Below are 10,955 nucleotides of genomic sequence, written 5' to 3'. Positions count from 1 at the left end.
CTATATTTCTAAATCATAACCTACGTATTACTATTTATTTTCATATTTTTTAATTTATTTTACTTCTCATGTGCTTTGAAGTACATAGGAGATACTTGGTTGAACAAGTAGAAAGAAATGTTTGTATCTGTTTGGATTAATCAACATCTTAATTTTGGAAACAACACAACCAATAGAGTCGAGAGTGCATATGCAAATTTAAAGAGATTTTTGGACTCTGCGAATTCTAATCTCGATAGATTTGTGCAACGAATTAATGAAATTGTGCAGTCACAATTCACTTAAATCAATGAAAGCTTTGAAAAAGCTTAATTTTCCGATATAAGCATCACAATTTGTACTGCTTTGGGTTACTGAGAGGTTCTGTGTCGAACGAAGCTCTTGATATAATATTAGGAGAGCTCCAAAGGATAAATGCGTCAAAGTTGGACTCTTGAAGTTGTGGTTGCAAACTCTGTACCAGTTGTGGGTTACCATATGCTTACATGCTTTCTGTTTACTCAAACTCAAGTTATTATGTTCAATTACAACATATATAAAATTTTAAATATTACAAAAAGATTTATTTTGTATTTTAATACAGGTGAAGAAATACCCTTGGATTTAATAGATATCTTTTGGAGAAAGCTTAGTATTTATGATACAAAGCCTGAAAATAAAAGACGATATTCGTTGCGACGATGAAGTTGAAAAGTATAAAGAAAATTTCAACAAGCAGGAAAAAAGTTATTTGAAAAAACTAAAAGAGATATACGATCCACACACAATTAATGTTGGAGAACTCACAGTTCAAAATAAGACCCGCGGACGGTCGAGTATAAAGAAACAACATCAAAAGAATGTCAACCCTCTAAATTAAGCTCTTCCTAGATGCAACGACTCTACCACATCAAATTTCATTGGGTTGGATTTAAATAAAGAACCTGAAAGGAATAATTATTCGTACGACATTGACTTAAATGGAGAACGACAAATGCAGGATCCATTCCTAATGAAGAGTATTCATGATGTATTTCATGATTACATCGACAATATACAAGATGTACTTGGTGATGGAAACTGTAGGTTTCGAGCGGTAGCTGTTAGTCTAGGGGATAGTGAAGACCAATGTTATACATTCGGAAACAATTGCTTGAAGAGTTACAAAGTCAATTTTATGCATACCAACGAGTTTTTATTGATGGGCTCAATGATGTATACGAGTCTTTGTGTTGGTTTGAATCACTTGCATATTTGCGACATTGGATAATTATGCCTTTGACTGGTTACTTGATTTCAAACAAGTTTGGTGTGATTGTTCATTGTCTAAGCCATGAACAATCTACAACCTGCTTCCCTCTTTGGAGAGGTCCTGAAGAGTTTCAACCCCACCGAAGCATTACAATGGCACTTGTAGGCATACATTATATTTCAGTGTCTTTAAAAGGAAATTACAAAATGTCTCCCCCCACAACATATTAGAATGCTCATAAAAGCTCGTCTGCATCTTTCTGGCAAACTATATATTGGTCGCGTTTCGAATTATACAATCAACATAGGCCTCGTAGTTCTAACATACCTTGGATACATATCAAGGATTAAGTATGAATGTATTTGAACTCTTTTTATATGTATTCCTTTCAAAATTTTGTTTTATTATTAGTATGTCATATTTATAGTCTTTTGTTATAATATTTTTAAATAAAACGATTTTAATAAATTACACAAAAATAACCTAAAAAATATATAAAAAAAAATTATATTTAACCTATTTTATTTCGCAAGTTTAATAACCTAAAAAATATATTAAAAAATTATATTTTACCTATTTTATTTTGTAAGTTTAAAAAAGATGTAAAAAAAATATATTTAACCCTTTTTTTTGAAAGTTTAAAAAAGATTATTAAAATACTATTTTATTTTGCATGTTTAAAAAAGATTGTTAAAATACATTTACATAAAAATATATTATGATTTGAAAAAAATTCATCATTATTTATTAAGTAGTTAATAATTACAAATAAAAGACATAAAATTATTATGTAATGATGGTTATTAAAAAGTAATTATTATATAATGATTTGTTTATTTAAAGAAAAAAAGTAAGGTAATGATGAGAGGGATCATTTATGATTATTAAAGGGTCTAATTAGATGGACCCAGTTTTTAAATAAACAGTAGACATATAACTTGAACATTGTGCTGTCGTGCAGATCTCATTAGTTAAAATCTTATTCACATCACCAAAAAACCACTGAACTTTGGTAACAAAACATGAAATAACAAGGTTCAGTGATTACTATATAGCAACAAATCAACTAACACCGAAGATTATCCATTAATTCCCCATCTCGGTGCACGTTTTGAAGATAAGAACTTTTACAACAATAGAAAACCAAGCCAAATTTCCTAGTGTAAGAAATTGAAATTCAATTTCCCATTGTAAGAATAAAAATAGAAATTCAGAATGGAAAAATCAGATTCAGAGGAATAAGGAATTTCAAAGAAGCTTCAAACTTATACAGAACTAGATTCATAAACCAACTGTGTCGCTGACTCTCGATTATCGAACTTCTGATTCAGAAGAAAATCCTAGTGACTCTCGATTCCCCCAGTTCAAATTTAGAAAGAAATATTAATGCTTCTCTTTGGTGCAGAGGTGCTTTGAAGATACAAAAAATGAAAAATAAGAAGGGATGAATAAGAAACCGCCTGATGAATAAGAATCCAGTTTCACAAATAAAAAGGGAAACATAAGAAGAAATGGAACTTGGAAATCAAATAAGAACGTTAAGAAATCCAACAACAAATAAAAAGAAGTGAAGAACCAACCATTGGTTGGAGAAGTGGAAGCATGGCATTTGGAGTTTCCATAGAAATCGATTACTATCACTCTGTTAGTGTTGATGATCCTTGAAAATGGGAAAGTGACAACTCCCGCATGCTAGGTAATCTCACTTCCTGCTCCTTCTTGTCACGTGATGAGTATTGGGCTATTGAGACAGTCCATTAAGCTTAAAAACAATGTGTTGTCACTATAAAATCAAATGTTACTAAGAAAAATAGGGGGCCTCTGGAACTTGGGGCCTGGAAGGTCACCCAACTTGCCCAGGCCTACGGGCCGACCCTAATCTAAGCAACAGACTTGGATTTTTTTGGTCGAGTTTTAACATTGTGCATAGAGCATATGAAAGATTAAACTCTTATTTTGTTATTATATTAACAATTGTTTTAATCAATTTATCTATTTTTTTGGTGTGCCCCCATACATGTTCTTGGCGGCTAAGTTGAGGTTTCTGAAAAACTGTCTAAAGAACTGGAGATTATTAAGAAGTTGAAAGAAAACTTAGATATGATTGCCTTAAGAAATGAAGTTTGTAAGCTGTAATTGTTGGTTGAATCATGTTCCTTATCTGATCAAGAAATCTCTAACCACTGAACTGGAAGCCAGAGAATTCTAGTATGTCAAAAAATTGCAAATGTAGATTTAAAGAAAAAATGAACTGTAAAGTGGGTGGTCGATGGCGAACAGAACTTACAAATTTCCATCTAAAAAACAAAAGACATAGAAACAAAATTCATGATCTAATGATTGTTGACATTTGGATCATTGAACCTGACAAGGCCAAACACAAAACTCATGAATTTGTTAGCTCTAAGTTGCATGAATCCGGTTGTATAGGCCACTATATTGGAACCTTTCATCTTAAGGCTCCAAAGTTCGTCCTCGAGTTTTTGAACTTCGCCCCTCGGGCAGTACTCATTTGTCATCAGATCCTTCAGTGTCTTCCAGCCCATTCTGTTAGCCACTACTTGGGCGAGTGACTTGACATGGCCATTCCACCATGTCAGTGCCCTTTCGGATAAGGTGCAGGTAGCAAACTTTACTTTGCTTCTTTCTGGGCAGGAGCAGATCTTGAAGATTGACTTTGTTCTTTCGAACCACTACGACAGCGCAATAATTCCTCCGGTTCTGTTGAAGAATACTGGTTTGCAGTTGATGAAGTCTTTATAGGTATAATCTTGTGTATGCATTTGGCTATCACCATGGTTAGAGTTGACACCCGTTCTAGCTCCACTGGCGCCACCAGAATTCATCTGCATCATAGTTGCGTTCACAGCAGCTTGGAACATTACCTCATCGAACTGTGGAGGGGTGGTGTCGGTGGAGTTTGATTTACGGGTGGGTTTCTTTTTGGATGCTTGCGAGGCGGCATCTTTTAGCAATAAAAGATAAAATGATGATAAGACCTCATTAGGGTTATCAAGAGGAATATAGTGTCAGAATAGATTTTGATAGAAATGATCACTTAGCGGAAATTATATCTGTCATAATAGTTGGTATAGAAGTTACATAGAGTTCTGAAAATTCGACCTTGGAGCAGGCCTTACAACATATCAACAGGGGGAGATTTTTGACAGCATAAAAGTTTAGTGGAAATAGTACTTGCTAGATAGGAATAGTTACACAAAAGAGTGCTATATAGAGAATCTACTAAGGCTATTCCTTAAACCAAAAGAGAAGGGCGATAGGACATCTTTTAGTGGCGACGGGCACCCCTCAGACGGAACCTTAAGTTAGCCAACTGGCGCTCTATGTCAAGAAGGTGTTTTTCATACACAATTAGACGGCTCGGTTCTCGGTGACTTCAGCTCGAGTTGCAGCTAGCTCTTGCTGCAGAGCCTCGTTGTCTCTCATAGCCCTCGCATAAGCAACTTCAAGATTGCGAATGTGGTTTGTGTTGGCGTCTGAATCTGCCTTAAGCTCTATAGTTCCCTGAATGGCCGCCACACTTAGCTCAACATTGCGGACCACTTGGCGCACTACGATTGGAAGAGCTCTGTCTGCGGAGCCTCCTTCGTTCACATTGTAGAAGCAGCGATCCCCATTTTACGGGCGGGGTTGGTCTTGCTCGTGGCTCCACCTATCCAAATTCCCGACCCACATGGGCGTTGGGCCTTGGAATTCAAGTTGGGGGTTAGGATTTGGTATCAGGGCCACTTGAGGTAGGTTCTCGACTTTAGGCTCTGAGTCGGCCTCTTCGGAGAATTGTTCTGCGAAGACATCAGCTAGGGGAATCTCAAGGTTTTCTTCAGGATCATCCTCTAGCCATCCGTCATTTCCCTGATTGGGAAAGTATGGGTCTCCCGGAAGATGGAAACCAGCTATGGAATCTACGCGAGAAAAGGGATAAAAGAGATAGTTAATAGGCGTCTTAATATAATGATACTTATAGTGGAGTGATCCTTACTGGTTATTTCTATAACTAAGTAATGGATACCAGCTATATATAATTTATGAGATAAGATAGACCATCGAAGAAATAACCCAACTCTAAGTCCACAACCAAACCAGGAACAGGAAGTAAAGTGATAGTCGTAAATTCTAAGTCTATAGAATCTTTAATTATATATAACTTTAGCGTATGCACTCCATACTCATAGACCTACTAATAAGAGTCTTTAGTTTTCACATAAGTTAATAGTACCACGAAATACTCATATAGTATTTTAAGTTTGTTTTATGTTCTCACTGAGTCTTTGTGGGTAGTTGGTAAGTTTTTAGACTTGTTGCAACATCACAACCATTCTTGGGCATATGCTAATCACTTCTCAGATTGACATAGTGGATCAGGCTATGTCATTCCCAGAACTGACCATACATCCCCAAGCCTACTTGTGTTGTTCAACAATCATAATACTTTTATTCTGTTCTAGTATGATACTAATCCTAGTATGAATGCAGGTATGTATACTTTTAGTAAAAATACTTGCATATATATTTTTTAAAAGTATAACTCCTGGTTAGAGTGTTTTTAATCGTATTGTATTTATAGTTGTATATCTTTTATGGGTTGATATACTTAGTTCACTATAAACAATGCTCTAATACGAATCTGTCACACCCCCAAATCGAATTGGCGGAAACATTCGGGGGTGGAGGACGTCATGTACAGTATTATAACCATGCATAATAGTAAAACAAGCAACAACATCCATTACATTAATAGAATAGTTAAATACATGTTTTTTCTTTGGTAAAGTTCAATTGACACCAAAAAATGTATAATCAAAATAATGACGAGTGTACCTGTCTACTGGTTCCCTGAGAATACAAGTTATTTTGAAAGAGAGTGTAAGCATAAATGCTGGTGAGTTCATAAATGTTTAGTGTCATTTGTTTGTAATTAAAACCTCAAAATGTTTGTATTTAAAACCTTGAAATGTTTGTAAAGTTTTCCCAGAAAATCCTATATTTCCTGCTTATAATGAAATGTGGCCTTCTACCCGAGGCCCAACTGTTTACATGTTTGCTCTCGTATAAAAATGTAATATTTGTATATACACTTGAAATAGTATGGAAAATATAGTAGTACTTTATATTTGTATAAAAGTATGTTTTCCCATTTGTTACTATCTTTTATTAGGAAAAATAGTATGTTTTCCCATTTGTTACTATTTTTTATTCGAATTTGATATCATTGGAAAAATGATAAAAAGTTATGAATTTCTGTATTTTTAGTTTTTTTTTGATAAAAAATAAGGTCTAAAATTTGAAAAAAAAAAAGATTGGTTCCTTGGTTAATTATGGTTATCTATTGAACCCCACCCTATATATATATATATATATATATATATATATATATATATATATATATATATATATATATATATATATATATATATATATGGTGTACGGTGTAAACCCTGTCTACGACTGTACACACCTTTTGAATGGTTTTCTGGACCGAATCAATCCTCCAACCTCGAGTAAACACTTTCTAACACTCATTCATACATTACACTAAGGTTAGAAACTCTCAAACGGTTCTTTTATATGGCTAAAAAGTAGCAGAAGCAAGTTGGACCTTGGATTGAATTGATTGACTTTACAACGCGGAAATTTCGGGTTGTCACACTTGATCCTCGGCCACGACCCAAAATTATGAAACAACTCGGAACAAGGTGTTACAACTGAGCTTTCATAGTTGAAGAAATTGAAAAATCATTTTTTTTATCGTGGAAGTAAAATGGCATTTGCCCCGGATGACTTCACATTAAAATTACTTAAAAATCAATGGGATGTAATCCAAGCGATGTAATGAAGTTTGCTAAATATTTACAAGCAAACGGGAAGCTGCAATTCATCATTTATAACCCTTATCTCGAAGATCGAAGATCAAATCACGTTCGGAGACTATAAACCTATTAGTCTTATTGGGTGAATGTACAACATTATAACCAAAGCTCCTTGCCTCTAGATCAAAAATCGTGATTGGAAAGACAATATATGAAGTATAATTGACGTATGTACAGGGAATGAGCATTCTTGACTTTCCCTTGATAATAAATGAGCTTTGTTCTAGGCCCAAAAAGTTGAAAAAGAAGATTTTTCTACAAAAATTCAACTTCGAAAGGATTTCAACTCACTTAATAGGGGTTTATATGGGATTTGGATGTAGATGGAGATCATGGATTTGTGGGTACCTCACTTCCTCTCGGGCCTTAGTACTTGTTAATGGATCGCCCACTTTAGAATTCTCAATCGCAAAAGGCATCCGACAAGGTGATATCCTTTTCTATTTATAATAGTTATGGAAGGCCAAACATTGCTATGAAAACCACATGTATCAAGTACATATTTAATGACATTAAGGACCCAAATAATGGCCCCATTATTTCTCATTAATTTTACGTTGATGATGCAATATATGTTGAAAAATGGAAACAAAATAATATTACAAGCATTGTTTGTATACTCATGTGATTTCAATTCTCATCCTAACTAAAATTCAGTTTTCACAGATCAAAAGTCTTCAATATTTGTCTTGAAGAAAGTGAAACCAACAGGTGGGAAAGCTCTCTTGAGTTTCTAGTTGAAGCCCTTCCTTTCAACTACCTTGGAGTACCAATAGGCACTAACATAACATTAAAAAAACATAGGAAACCTATCATCGGTTGTTTTCAATTTAAACTTTCGATTTGGAAAGCCAAATCACTTTTTTTTGGCATGTTAGTGACATTGTTAAAGACGATATTTGGAAGTCTTGCTACATACTATTTCTCGATAGTCAAAACCCCATCTTGCATTATTGATGACCATGAGAAAATTTGAAGAAGATTTCTTTCGAGTGTTGGGACCAAGCTAGAATTTTTTAATGAGGAGCATACATCGCAATAATATATTAAATTATATTTTATCTTCGAATACTATAATAAATGTTTTAATTTTGAAAAAAAAATGACTAGAAAAAATAATCTATAAAATATACAACGTTTTTTTTTTTTTTTTTACTATTTCACCTATAATAACATATTTTTTAAATAAGGTGTGAATCTAAAAGAATTATAATATGTACGTACATACCAAAAAATATTTGCAACATTTTGGTAATAGTGGAATAAAATATGAAAAATATATAATAATAATAATATTTATGTGACATGTATTTGTTGTTGTAGTGGAAGGTAATATGTTGGAAGTTATAGAAAGAAAACATAACAAATTTACTTATAGACGGGTGAAAATATAAAACGACTAATTATGGAAATTTGACTACATAAAAATAAAAGCTCCAATTCAAGAGATTTGCTCAAAAATGACTTAGTCAACTATCGTGGGCTTATTAAAAGCATTCAGGGATAGAGGATTATGGGGGGCTGAGATTCAGGGATAGAGGATTATGGGGGGCTGAGCATCGGGTAGCTCCGGTACTCCCTCCGCCACTGTTGGAGCGGATCCAAATGTATATAAAATTTAATTGGGTATTCTGGGCTAAGGTGGTAGCAAACAAATATGAAGGCGGTCTTGGTGTGGGATAGACGTGACCAAAAAAACCGGTTCACAAACCGAACCAATTAGTGAACCGGAAACCGGTTTACCTCCGAACTGGTTCAGCCTTGAACCAAACCCCTGATGAACCGAACCGTTGAACCGGACCAATTCGCTATTTTGACCGTTAGGACCGGTTTAATAAGAACCGGTTTTTTGATCCGGTTTTGAACCGGTTTTGCATATGCTGGTTTTTTTGTCTTATTCTAACGGCTATATAGTCGTTTATGGCTGTTAGACACCCGACTTTTGGTCCTTTTTGGCCATATTCCCCAATATTTGATAGTATAAATAGCTATTAGATGTTTTGGGTTAACCAAATCTCAAAAAACCTCTCTTCAAAAAACGCTCTTAATTCAAACAATGGATTCGGCTTCCGTTGGTATTGGAGATTCATCAAACAATCCTACCGTTGTTAGCATCAAAGAAACAAATAGAAATCCGGCTATTTGGTGCAACTATGATTTGTGTGTAATGTCGAACGGTACAAAAAGAGCGCGATGCAATAAATGTGGTGCTTTTTTTAATGAAGAAGGGAATTCGGCATTGAAAACTCATATGACCAAAAGATGACCCGCGGTGAAATTTGGGCCGGGACATAATCAAACAACAATGGCGAATGATGCAACATTGTGGAGTTATGATTTGAGTAAAGTTCGAGATAGGATGGCGAAGTTCGTGATTCAAGAATGTTTGCCTTTTGACCACTTCGACAACAAATGATTGACTTCACTCATCCAAGATACTCTCTAACCACGATATTTTCATGTGAGTCGTACTTCTATTAGACGTGATTGTATTGAAATGTGGAAACTTGCAAAAAATGAAATGATTTTAAGATTTCAATCTTTAGAAACCAGTGTGAATTTAACTTGTGATGTTTGGACAGCTCCTCACGGTTCACCGGATGCGTACCTTTGTGTTACCGCTCATTGGATTAATCCAACTAATTGGGTAATGATGAAGCGTACGATTACGTTTGAATTGTTTGAGTACCTGCACACCGGTAGAAATATATTTAAAATTTTTGATTGTGTGATCAAAACTTATAAACTTGAAGAAAAGATTTTTTCTATATCTTTTGATAATGCTTCAAACAACACCGTCGTGGTTGGACAACTAAAACTAAAATATAAACCAATTTGCGATGGTTTTTTTTTTCATAGTCGATGTGTTGCACATATCATTAATTTGGTTGTGCAAGATGGCCTAATTAGCATTGAAACTATAAAAGATGGTTTCAAAGACATGCTAAAAGATATTTTTAGTTCTAGTAACGCTCGATAACATAATTATATGCAATTTTGTGTCGATGCGAATGCCCTCTTTTTAGGTCCGAATTGGGAAAATAATACCCGATGAAACTCCACTTGCAAAATGTTTGAATGTGCCTTACGTCAAAAAGACACTTTAAAAATGTTCCATGACAACCTTGCGGACCGTAATAAGGTTACGGCTTATCCGGAATCAAGTTGGGATACTATCAAACTTGTTACGGACATGCTTGATGTTTTTAAAAAAGGAACTACTTTTTTATCGACAAATTGTTTAGTATTAAACCAAATTTTTTTAATGTGTGCTAAAATAAATGAGGAGCACAATGTTTGCTAATATGATGAAACCGATGAAAGCAAAGTTAAAAAAATATTTTCAAGAAATGTCTCCCATTATTACTTGTTCCGCCGCTTTGAATCCGGCTCTAAATGTTGGGGGTTGAGACTTTAATTGAAAATATTTGTGTAACACCCGAAATCAGAAAGGTCAAGAAAGGAAAGGAAAAACCCTAAGTTGAAGAGGGTTGACTCGTCGAGTCCAGGGAGAAACTCGGCGAGTCGGAGCGGGATCCGGATGTAAAGCAATTGACCGACTCGGCGAGTCGGCAAGTGGACTCGACGAGTCAGGTCTGGGTTTGGAAACCCTAATTTCGGGACTTGGTACCCTATTTAAGCATCTTATTCTCTTTCCTAGGGCTCAGTTGCGGCCCTATAATCCAGAACCAGAAACCCTAAGCCTCCATTGTTGCTCATTCAAGTTTTCTTGCCATTTTGGGTGGTTTGAAGGAAGAAGGAAGAAGGCTCACATTGGGGATTCAAGAATTGGAAGTAGATCCAGAGTTTGTGAGGTCTTCCAGAGCATTTGAAGG

Source organism: Lactuca sativa, chromosome 1 (genome assembly GCF_002870075.4).
Source record: "Lactuca sativa cultivar Salinas chromosome 1, Lsat_Salinas_v11, whole genome shotgun sequence".
Lineage (NCBI taxonomy): Eukaryota > Viridiplantae > Streptophyta > Magnoliopsida > Asterales > Asteraceae > Lactuca > Lactuca sativa.
Note: the sequence above shows the minus strand (reverse complement) of the source record.